Raw genomic sequence first — 12,797 nt, forward strand, 5'->3', positions numbered from 1 at the left:
GGAGGCACTGATCTCCGCGTACCTCTGGAATTTTCAAAGGATGTGAGGCCTCCGGTCGCGATGAGGTGGGGAACTAGGTCTTTCTCTGTGGTCTCCACAGGGGATTCAGACATTCGTTCATTTTGGGAGATGCAAGAAGAGCCTGCATTCAAGTCACTGCAGGGATATCCGGCCTTATTTCGTGTCAGGGCATCGCAGTGTCCATTCCACTTGAGGCCGCACAATCAGGGTCCCTCTCACATACCTAGAGCTGAGAGAAGCCTCCTCTTGAGGTGCTTGTGGTAAGGTGGTATTCCTCTGGAGTCGAATCCAGGGACTAACCTCTCATCTCGAGTTGAGTCATGGTCCACGGAGCTCTTTCGTGTTGCTACAGTGACCTCAGGATCCCTCTAGCCTTGAAACAGTGTTCTTGGGGTTTCTCTGGAGTGCCATCAAGGAAATCAAGGCTCCTTTCATATGTGATGTGCAACACGGAATTGCTCTGCACGCAGTTCAGGGGAATCGGGCCTCATCTCGCGGCGAGGGGGAAGTCTCATGGTTTTTCTCGAGTTGCGGCGGGAACCTGGGGTATATTCTCGAGTTAAGACGGGGATGGCCCTTCCACACACGTGTTTGTTCAGCGACGTCAGGACTCCTGCCTTGCTGCGAGGGACAACTCGGGATTCTCCTCGAGGCTTGGCAGGGCAATTGGGACGCCTCTCAAGCTGAGGCGGGAGACCAAGGGTCCCTTTCCACGTGCCACAGGAATCCTGGGACTCCTATCAAGTTTCACGAGGAGTCAGGCATCGTCTCCTTTGGAGGCACTGATCTCCGCGTACCTCTGGAGTTGTCAAAGGATATGAGGCCTCCGGTCGGGATGAGGTGGGGAACTAGGTCTTTCTCTGAGGTCTCCACAGGCGATTCAGACATCCTTTCGTCTTGGGAGAGGCAAGACGCGCCTGCATTCAAGTCACTGCAGGGATATCCGGCCTTATTTCGAGTCAGGGCATCGCGGTGTCCATTCCACTTGAGGCCGCAAACTCAGGGTCCCTCTCACATACCTAGAGCTAAGAGAAGCCTCCTCTTCAGGTGCTTGTGTTAAGGTGGTATTCCTCTGGAGTCGAAGCCAGGGACTATCCTCTCATCTCGAGTTGATTTTTGGGCCACGGTGCTCGTTCGTGTGGCTACAGTGACCTCCGGATCCCTCTAGCCTTGAAACAGTGTTCTTGGGGTTTCTCTGGAGTGCCATCAAGGAAATCAAGGCTCCTTTCATGTGTGATGTGCAACACGGAATTGCTCTGCACGCAGTGCAGGGGAATCGGGCCTCATCTCTCGGCGAGGGGGAAGTCTCATGGTTTTTCTCGAGTTGCGGCGGGAACCTGGGGTATATTCTAGAGTTACGACTGGAATGGCCCTTCCACACACATGTTTGTTCAGCGACGTCAGGACTCCTGCCTAGTTGCGAGGGACAACTCGGGATTCTCCTCGAGGCTTGGCAGGGCAATTGGGACGCCTCTCCAGCTGAGGCGGGAGACCAAGGGTCCCTTTCCACGTGCCACAGGAATTCTGGGACTCCTATCAAGTTTCACGAGGAGTCAGGCATCGTCTCCTTTGGAGGCACTGATCTCCGCGTACCTCTGGAGTTTTCAAAGGATGTGAGGCCTCCGGTCGCAATGAGGTGGGGAACTAGGTCTTTCTCTGTGGTCTCCACAGGGGATTCAGACATCCTTTCATCTTGGGAGATGCAAGAAGAGCCTGCATTCAAGTCACTGCAGGGATATCCGGCCTTATTTCGAGTCAGGGCATCGCGGTCTTCATTCCACTTGAGGCCGCAAACTCAGGGTCCCTCGCACATAGCTAGAGCTGAGAGAAGCCTCCTCTTGAGGTGCTTGTGGTAAGGTGGTATTCCTCTGGAGTCGAAGCCAGGGACTAACCTCTCATCTCGAGTTGATTTTTGGTCCACGGAGCTCTTTCGTGTTGCTACAGTGACCTCAGGATCCCTCTAGCCTTGAAACAGTGTTCTTGGGGTTTCTCTGGAGTGCCATCAAGGAAATCAAGGCTCCTTTCATGTGTGATGTGCATCACGGAATTGCTCTGCACGCAGTGCAGGGGAATCGGGCCTCATCTCGCGGCGAGGGGGAAGTCTCATGGTTTTTCTCGAGTTGCGGCGGGAACCTGGGGAATATTCTCGAGTTACGAGGGGATGGCCCTTCCACACACGTGTTTGTTCAGCGACGTCAGGACTCCTGCCTAGTTGCGAGGGACAACTCGGGATTCTCCTCGAGGCTTGGCAGGGCAATTGGGACGCCTCTCCAGCTGAGGCGGGAGACCAAGGGTCCCTTTCCACGTGCCACAGGAATCCTGGGAATCCTATCAAGTTTCACGAGGAGTCAGGCATCGTCTCCTTTGGAGGCACTGATCTCCGCGTACCTCTGGAGTTTTCAAAGGATGTGAGGCCTCCGGTCGCGATGAGGTGGGGAAGTAGGTTTTTCTCTGTGGTCTCCACAGGGGATTCAGGCATCCTTTCGTCTTGGGAGATGCAAGACGAGCCTGCATTCAAGTCACTACACGGATATCCGGCCTTATTTCGCGTCAGGGCATCGCGCTGTCCATTCCATTTGAGGCCGCAAACTCAGGGTCCCTCTCACATACCTAGAGCTGAGAGAAGCCTCCTCTTGAGGTGCTTGTACAAGGTGGTATTCCTTTGGAGTCGAAGCCAGGGACTAACCTCTCATCTCGAGTTGATTTTTGGTCCACGGAGCTCTTTCGTGTTGCTACAGTGACCTCAGGATCCCTCTAGCCTTGAAACAGTGTTCTTGGGGTTTCTCTGGAGTGCCATCAAGGAAATCAAGGCTCCTTTCATATGTGATGTGCAACACGGAATTGCTCTGCACGCAGTGCAGGGGAATCGGGCCTCATCTCGCGGCGAGGGGGAAGTCTCATGGTTTTTCTCGAGTTGCGGCGGGAACCTGGGGAATATTCTCGAGTTACGACGGGGATGGCCCTTCCACACACGTGTTTGTTCAGCGACGTCAGGACTCCTGCCTAGTTGCGAGGGACAACTCGGGATTCTCCTCGAGGCTTGGCAGGGCAATTGGGACGCCTCTCCAGCTGAGGCGGGAGACCAAGGGTCCCTTTCCACGTGCCACAGGAATCCTGGGACTCCTATCAAGTTTCACGAGGAGTCAGGCATCGTCTCCTTTGGAGGCACTGATCTCCGCGTACCTCTGGAGTTTTCAAAGGATGTGATTCCTCCGGTCGCGATGAGGTGGGGAACTAGGTCTTTCTCTCTGGTCTCCACAGGGGATTCAGACATCCTTTCGTCTTGGGAGATGCAAGACGAGCCTGCATTCAAGTCACTGCAGGGATATCCGGCCTTATTTCGAGTCAGGGCATCGCAGTGTCTATTTCAGTTGAGGCCGCAAACTCATGGTCCATCTCACATACCTAGAGCTGAGAGAAGCCTCCTCTTGAGGTGCTTGTGGTAAGGTGGTATTCCTCTGGATTCGAAGCCAGGGACTAAACTCTCATCTCTAGTTGATTTTTGGTCCTGGGAGCTCTTTCGTGTTGCTACAGTGACCTCAGGATCCCTCTAGCCTTGAAACAGTGTTCTTGGGGTTTTTCTGGAGTGCCATCAAGGAAATCAAGGCTCCTTTCATGTGTGATGTGCAACACGGAATTACTCTGCACGCAGTGCAGGGGAATCGGGCCTCATATCGCGGCGAGGGGGAAGTCTCATGGTTTTTCTCGATTTGCGGCGGGAACCTGGGGTATATTTTCCAGTTACGACGGGGATGGCCCTTCCACCCACGTGTTATTTCAGCGACGGCAGGACTCCTGCCTAGTTGCGAGGGACAACTCGGGATTCTCCTCGAGGCTTGGCAGGGCAATAGGGACGCCTCTCCAGCTGAGGCGGGAGACCAAGGGTCCCTTTCCACGTGCCACAGGAATCCTGGGACTCCTATCAAGTTTCACGAGCAGTCAGGCATCATCTCCTTTGGAGGCACTGATCTCCGCGTACCTCTGGAGTTTTCAAAGGATGTGAGGCCTCCGGTCGCGATGAGGTGGGGAACTAGGTCTTTCTCTGTGGTCTCCACAGGGGATTCAGACATCCTTTCATCTTGGGAGATGCAAGACGAGCCTGCATTCAAGTCACTGCAGGGATATCGGGCCTTATTTCGAGTCATGGCATCGCGGTGTCCTTTCCACTTGAGGCCGCAAACTCAGGGTCCCTCTCACATAGCTAGAGCTGAGAGAAGTCTCCTCTTGAGGTGCTTGTGGTAAGGTGGTATTCCTCTGGAGTCGAAGCCAGGGACTAACCTCTCATCTCGAGTTGAGTCATGGTCCACGGAGCTCTTTCGTGTTGCTACAGTGACCTCAGGATCCCTCTAGCCTTGAAACAGTGTTCTTGGGGTTTCTCTGGAGTGCCATCAAGGAAATCAAGGCTCCTTTCATATGTGATGTGCAACACGGAATTGCTCTGCACGCAGTTCAGGGGAATCGGGCCTCATCTCGCGGCGAGGGGGAAGTCTCATGGTTTTTCTCGAGTTGCGGCGGGAACCTGGGGTATATTCTCGAGTTAAGACGGGGATGGCCCTTCCACACACGTGTTTGTTCAGCGACGTCAGGACTCCTGCCTTGCTGCGAGGGACAACTCGGGATTCTCCTCGAGGCTTGGCAGGGCAATTGGGACGCCTCTCAAGCTGAGGCGGGAGACCAAGGGTCCCTTTCCACGTGCCACAGGAATCCTGGGACTCCTATCAAGTTTCACGAGGAGTCAGGCATCGTCTCCTTTGGAGGCACTGATCTCCGCGTACCTCTGGAGTTGTCAAAGGATATGAGGCCTCCGGTCGGGATGAGGTGGGGAACTAGGTCTTTCTCTGAGGTCTCCACAGGCGATTCAGACATCCTTTCGTCTTGGGAGAGGCAAGACGCGCCTGCATTCAAGTCACTGCAGGGATATCCGGCCTTATTTCGAGTCAGGGCATCGCGGTGTCCATTCCACTTGAGGCCGCAAACTCAGGGTCCCTCTCACATACCTAGAGCTAAGAGAAGCCTCCTCTTCAGGTGCTTGTGTTAAGGTGGTATTCCTCTGGAGTCGAAGCCAGGGACTATCCTCTCATCTCGAGTTGATTTTTGGGCCACGGTGCTCGTTCGTGTGGCTACAGTGACCTCCGGATCCCTCTAGCCTTGAAACAGTGTTCTTGGGGTTTCTCTGGAGTGCCATCAAGGAAATCAAGGCTCCTTTCATGTGTGATGTGCAACACGGAATTGCTCTGCACGCAGTGCAGGGGAATCGGGCCTCATCTCTCGGCGAGGGGGAAGTCTCATGGTTTTTCTCGAGTTGCGGCGGGAACCTGGGGTATATTCTAGAGTTACGACTGGAATGGCCCTTCCACACACATGTTTGTTCAGCGACGTCAGGACTCCTGCCTAGTTGCGAGGGACAACTCGGGATTCTCCTCGAGGCTTGGCAGGGCAATTGGGACGCCTCTCCAGCTGAGGCGGGAGACCAAGGGTCCCTTTCCACGTGCCACAGGAATTCTGGGACTCCTATCAAGTTTCACGAGGAGTCAGGCATCGTCTCCTTTGGAGGCACTGATCTCCGCGTACCTCTGGAGTTTTCAAAGGATGTGAGGCCTCCGGTCGCAATGAGGTGGGGAACTAGGTCTTTCTCTGTGGTCTCCACAGGGGATTCAGACATCCTTTCATCTTGGGAGATGCAAGAAGAGCCTGCATTCAAGTCACTGCAGGGATATCCGGCCTTATTTCGAGTCAGGGCATCGCGGTCTTCATTCCACTTGAGGCCGCAAACTCAGGGTCCCTCGCACATAGCTAGAGCTGAGAGAAGCCTCCTCTTGAGGTGCTTGTGGTAAGGTGGTATTCCTCTGGAGTCGAAGCCAGGGACTAACCTCTCATCTCGAGTTGATTTTTGGTCCACGGAGCTCTTTCGTGTTGCTACAGTGACCTCAGGATCCCTCTAGCCTTGAAACAGTGTTCTTGGGGTTTCTCTGGAGTGCCATCAAGGAAATCAAGGCTCCTTTCATGTGTGATGTGCATCACGGAATTGCTCTGCACGCAGTGCAGGGGAATCGGGCCTCATCTCGCGGCGAGGGGGAAGTCTCATGGTTTTTCTCGAGTTGCGGCGGGAACCTGGGGAATATTCTCGAGTTACGAGGGGATGGCCCTTCCACACACGTGTTTGTTCAGCGACGTCAGGACTCCTGCCTAGTTGCGAGGGACAACTCGGGATTCTCCTCGAGGCTTGGCAGGGCAATTGGGACGCCTCTCCAGCTGAGGCGGGAGACCAAGGGTCCCTTTCCACGTGCCACAGGAATCCTGGGAATCCTATCAAGTTTCACGAGGAGTCAGGCATCGTCTCCTTTGGAGGCACTGATCTCCGCGTACCTCTGGAGTTTTCAAAGGATGTGAGGCCTCCGGTCGCGATGAGGTGGGGAAGTAGGTTTTTCTCTGTGGTCTCCACAGGGGATTCAGGCATCCTTTCGTCTTGGGAGATGCAAGACGAGCCTGCATTCAAGTCACTACACGGATATCCGGCCTTATTTCGCGTCAGGGCATCGCGCTGTCCATTCCATTTGAGGCCGCAAACTCAGGGTCCCTCTCACATACCTAGAGCTGAGAGAAGCCTCCTCTTGAGGTGCTTGTACAAGGTGGTATTCCTTTGGAGTCGAAGCCAGGGACTAACCTCTCATCTCGAGTTGATTTTTGGTCCACGGAGCTCTTTCGTGTTGCTACAGTGACCTCAGGATCCCTCTAGCCTTGAAACAGTGTTCTTGGGGTTTCTCTGGAGTGCCATCAAGGAAATCAAGGCTCCTTTCATATGTGATGTGCAACACGGAATTGCTCTGCACGCAGTGCAGGGGAATCGGGCCTCATCTCGCGGCGAGGGGGAAGTCTCATGGTTTTTCTCGAGTTGCGGCGGGAACCTGGGGAATATTCTCGAGTTACGACGGGGATGGCCCTTCCACACACGTGTTTGTTCAGCGACGTCAGGACTCCTGCCTAGTTGCGAGGGACAACTCGGGATTCTCCTCGAGGCTTGGCAGGGCAATTGGGACGCCTCTCCAGCTGAGGCGGGAGACCAAGGGTCCCTTTCCACGTGCCACAGGAATCCTGGGACTCCTATCAAGTTTCACGAGGAGTCAGGCATCGTCTCCTTTGGAGGCACTGATCTCCGCGTACCTCTGGAGTTTTCAAAGGATGTGATTCCTCCGGTCGCGATGAGGTGGGGAACTAGGTCTTTCTCTCTGGTCTCCACAGGGGATTCAGACATCCTTTCGTCTTGGGAGATGCAAGACGAGCCTGCATTCAAGTCACTGCAGGGATATCCGGCCTTATTTCGAGTCAGGGCATCGCAGTGTCTATTTCAGTTGAGGCCGCAAACTCATGGTCCATCTCACATACCTAGAGCTGAGAGAAGCCTCCTCTTGAGGTGCTTGTGGTAAGGTGGTATTCCTCTGGATTCGAAGCCAGGGACTAAACTCTCATCTCTAGTTGATTTTTGGTCCTGGGAGCTCTTTCGTGTTGCTACAGTGACCTCAGGATCCCTCTAGCCTTGAAACAGTGTTCTTGGGGTTTTTCTGGAGTGCCATCAAGGAAATCAAGGCTCCTTTCATGTGTGATGTGCAACACGGAATTACTCTGCACGCAGTGCAGGGGAATCGGGCCTCATATCGCGGCGAGGGGGAAGTCTCATGGTTTTTCTCGATTTGCGGCGGGAACCTGGGGTATATTTTCCAGTTACGACGGGGATGGCCCTTCCACCCACGTGTTAGTTCAGCGACGGCAGGACTCCTGCCTAGTTGCGAGGGACAACTCGGGATTCTCCTCGAGGCTTGGCAGGGCAATAGGGACGCCTCTCCAGCTGAGGCGGGAGACCAAGGGTCCCTTTCCACGTGCCACAGGAATCCTGGGACTCCTATCAAGTTTCACGAGCAGTCAGGCATCATCTCCTTTGGAGGCACTGATCTCCGCGTACCTCTGGAGTTTTCAAAGGATGTGAGGCCTCCGGTCGCGATGAGGTGGGGAACTAGGTCTTTCTCTGTGGTCTCCACAGGGGATTCAGACATCCTTTCATCTTGGGAGATGCAAGACGAGCCTGCATTCAAGTCACTGCAGGGATATCGGGCCTTATTTCGAGTCATGGCATCGCGGTGTCCTTTCCACTTGAGGCCGCAAACTCAGGGTCCCTCTCACATAGCTAGAGCTGAGAGAAGTCTCCTCTTGAGGTGCTTGTGGTAAGGTGGTATTCCTCTGGAGTCGAAGCCAGGGACTAACCTCTCATCTCGAGTTGAGTCATGGTCCACGGAGCTCTTTCATGTTGCTACAGTGACCTCAGGATCCCTCTAGCCTTGAAACAGTGTTCTTGGGGTTTCTCTGGAGTGCCATCAAGGAAATCAAGGCTCCTTTCATATGTGATGTGCAACACGGAATTGCTCTGCACGCAGTTCAGGGGAATCGGGCCTCATCTCGCGGCGAGGGGGAAGTCTCATGGTTTTTCTCGAGTTGCGGCGGGAACCTGGGGTATATTCTCGAGTTAAGACGGGGATGGCCCTTCCACACACGTGTTTGTTCAGCGACGTCAGGACTCCTGCCTTGCTGCGAGGGACAACTCGGGATTCTCCTCGAGGCTTGGCAGGGCAATTGGGACGCCTCTCAAGCTGAGGCGGGAGACCAAGGGTCCCTTTCCACGTGCCACAGGAATCCTGGGACTCCTATCAAGTTTCACGAGGAGTCAGGCATCGTCTCCTTTGGAGGCACTGATCTCCGCGTACCTCTGGAGTTGTCAAAGGATATGAGGCCTCCGGTCGGGATGAGGTGGGGAACTAGGTCTTTCTCTGAGGTCTCCACAGGCGATTCAGACATCCTTTCGTCTTGGGAGAGGCAAGACGCGCCTGCATTCAAGTCACTGCAGGGATATCCGGCCTTATTTCGAGTCAGGGCATCGCGGTGTCCATTCCACTTGAGGCCGCAAACTCAGGGTCCCTCTCACATACCTAGAGCTAAGAGAAGCCTCCTCTTCAGGTGCTTGTGTTAAGGTGGTATTCCTCTGGAGTCGAAGCCAGGGACTATCCTCTCATCTCGAGTTGATTTTTGGGCCACGGTGCTCGTTCGTGTGGCTACAGTGACCTCCGGATCCCTCTAGCCTTGAAACAGTGTTCTTGGGGTTTCTCTGGAGTGCCATCAAGGAAATCAAGGCTCCTTTCATGTGTGATGTGCAACACGGAATTGCTCTGCACGCAGTGCAGGGGAATCGGGCCTCATCTCTCGGCGAGGGGGAAGTCTCATGGTTTTTCTCGAGTTGCGGCGGGAACCTGGGGTATATTCTCGAGTTACGACTGGAATGGCCCTTCCACACACATGTTTGTTCAGCGACGTCAGGACTCCTGCCTAGTTGCGAGGGACAACTCGGGATTCTCCTCGAGGCTTGGCAGGGCAATTGGGACGCCTCTCCAGCTGAGGCGGGAGACCAAGGGTCCCTTTCCACGTGCCACAGGAATTCTGGGACTCCTATCAAGTTTCACGAGGAGTCAGGCATCGTCTCCTTTGGAGGCACTGATCTCCGCGTACCTCTGGAGTTTTCAAAGGATGTGAGGCCTCCGGTCGCAATGAGGTGGGGAACTAGGTCTTTCTCTGTGGTCTCCACAGGGGATTCAGACATCCTTTCATCTTGGGAGATGCAAGAAGAGCCTGCATTCAAGTCACTGCAGGGATATCCGGCCTTATTTCGAGTCAGGGCATCGCGGTCTTCATTCCACTTGAGGCCGCAAACTCAGGGTCCCTCGCACATACCTAGAGCTGAGAGAAGCCTCCTCTTGAGGTGCTTGTGGTAAGGTGGTATTCCTCTGGAGTCGAAGCCAGGGACTAACCTCTCATCTCGAGTTGATTTTTGGTCCACGGAGCTCTTTCGTGTTGCTACAGTGACCTCAGGATCCCTCTAGCCTTGAAACAGTGTTCTTGGGGTTTCTCTGGAGTGCCATCAAGGAAATCAAGGCTCCTTTCATGTGTGATGTGCATCACGGAATTGCTCTGCACGCAGTGCAGGGGAATCGGGCCTCATCTCGCGGCGAGGGGGAAGTCTCATGGTTTTTCTCGAGTTGCGGCGGGAACCTGGGGAATATTCTCGAGTTACGAGGGGATGGCCCTTCCACACACGTGTTTGTTCAGCGACGTCAGGACTCCTGCCTAGTTGCGAGGGACAACTCGGGATTCTCCTCGAGGCTTGGCAGGGCAATTGGGACGCCTCTCCAGCTGAGGCGGGAGACCAAGGGTCCCTTTCCACGTGCCACAGGAATCCTGGGAATCCTATCAAGTTTCACGAGGAGTCAGGCATCGTCTCCTTTGGAGGCACTGATCTCCGCGTACCTCTGGAGTTTTCAAAGGATGTGAGGCCTCCGGTCGCGATGAGGTGGGGAAGTAGGTTTTTCTCTGTGGTCTCCACAGGGGATTCAGGCATCCTTTCGTCTTGGGAGATGCAAGACGAGCCTGCATTCAAGTCACTACACGGATATCCGGCCTTATTTCGCGTCAGGGCATCGCGCTGTCCATTCCATTTGAGGCCGCAAACTCAGGGTCCCTCTCACATACCTAGAGCTGAGAGAAGCCTCCTCTTGAGGTGCTTGTACAAGGTGGTATTCCTTTGGAGTCGAAGCCAGGGACTAACCTCTCATCTCGAGTTGATTTTTGGTCCACGGAGCTCTTTCGTGTTGCTACAGTGACCTCAGGATCCCTCTAGCCTTGAAACAGTGTTCTTGGGGTTTCTCTGGAGTGCCATCAAGGAAATCAAGGCTCCTTTCATATGTGATGTGCAACACGGAATTGCTCTGCACGCAGTGCAGGGGAATCGGGCCTCATCTCGCGGCGAGGGGGAAGTCTCATGGTTTTTCTCGAGTTGCGGCGGGAACCTGGGGAATATTCTCGAGTTACGACGGGGATGGCCCTTCCACACACGTGTTTGTTCAGCGACGTCAGGACTCCTGCCTAGTTGCGAGGGACAACTCGGGATTCTCCTCGAGGCTTGGCAGGGCAATTGGGACGCCTCTCCAGCTGAGGCGGGAGACCAAGGGTCCCTTTCCACGTGCCACAGGAATCCTGGGACTCCTATCAAGTTTCACGAGGAGTCAGGCATCGTCTCCTTTGGAGGCACTGATCTCCGCGTACCTCTGGAGTTTTCAAAGGATGTGATTCCTCCGGTCGCGATGAGGTGGGGAACTAGGTCTTTCTCTCTGGTCTCCACAGGGGATTCAGACATCCTTTCGTCTTGGGAGATGCAAGACGAGCCTGCATTCAAGTCACTGCAGGGATATCCGGCCTTATTTCGAGTCAGGGCATCGCAGTGTCTATTTCAGTTGAGGCCGCAAACTCATGGTCCATCTCACATACCTAGAGCTGAGAGAAGCCTCCTCTTGAGGTGCTTGTGGTAAGGTGGTATTCCTCTGGATTCGAAGCCAGGGACTAAACTCTCATCTCTAGTTGATTTTTGGTCCTGGGAGCTCTTTCGTGTTGCTACAGTGACCTCAGGATCCCTCTAGCCTTGAAACAGTGTTCTTGGGGTTTTTCTGGAGTGCCATCAAGGAAATCAAGGCTCCTTTCATGTGTGATGTGCAACACGGAATTACTCTGCACGCAGTGCAGGGGAATCGGGCCTCATATCGCGGCGAGGGGGAAGTCTCATGGTTTTTCTCGATTTGCGGCGGGAACCTGGGGTATATTTTCCAGTTACGACGGGGATGGCCCTTCCACCCACGTGTTAGTTCAGCGACGGCAGGACTCCTGCCTAGTTGCGAGGGACAACTCGGGATTCTCCTCGAGGCTTGGCAGGGCAATAGGGACGCCTCTCCAGCTGAGGCGGGAGACCAAGGGTCCCTTTCCACGTGCCACAGGAATCCTGGGACTCCTATCAAGTTTCACGAGCAGTCAGGCATCATCTCCTTTGGAGGCACTGATCTCCGCGTACCTCTGGAGTTTTCAAAGGATGTGAGGCCTCCGGTCGCGATGAGGTGGGGAACTAGGTCTTTCTCTGTGGTCTCCACAGGGGATTCAGACATCCTTTCATCTTGGGAGATGCAAGACGAGCCTGCATTCAAGTCACTGCAGGGATATCGGGCCTTATTTCGAGTCATGGCATCGCGGTGTCCTTTCCACTTGAGGCCGCAAACTCAGGGTCCCTCTCACATAGCTAGAGCTGAGAGAAGTCTCCTCTTGAGGTGCTTGTGGTAAGGTGGTATTCCTCTGGAGTCGAAGCCAGGGACTAACCTCTCATCTCGAGTTGAGTCATGGTCCACGGAGCTCTTTCGTGTTGCTACAGTGACCTCAGGATCCCTCTAGCCTTGAAACAGTGTTCTTGGGGTTTCTCTGGAGTGCCATCAAGGAAATCAAGGCTCCTTTCATATGTGATGTGCAACACGGAATTGCTCTGCACGCAGTTCAGGGGAATCGGGCCTCATCTCGCGGCGAGGGGGAAGTCTCATGGTTTTTCTCGAGTTGCGGCGGGAACCTGGGGTATATTCTCGAGTTAAGACGGGGATGGCCCTTCCACACACGTGTTTGTTCAGCGACGTCAGGACTCCTGCCTTGCTGCGAGGGACAACTCGGGATTCTCCTCGAGGCTTGGCAGGGCAATTGGGACGCCTCTCAAGCTGAGGCGGGAGACCAAGGGTCCCTTTCCACGTGCCACAGGAATCCTGGGACTCCTATCAAGTTTCACGAGGAGTCAGGCATCGTCTCCTTTGGAGGCACTGATCTCCGCGTACCTCTGGAGTTGTCAAAGGATATGAGGCCTCCGGTCGGGATGAGGT

Source organism: Cervus elaphus, chromosome 25 (assembly GCF_910594005.1).
Source record: "Cervus elaphus chromosome 25, mCerEla1.1, whole genome shotgun sequence".
Classification (NCBI taxonomy): Eukaryota; Metazoa; Chordata; class Mammalia; order Artiodactyla; family Cervidae; genus Cervus; species Cervus elaphus.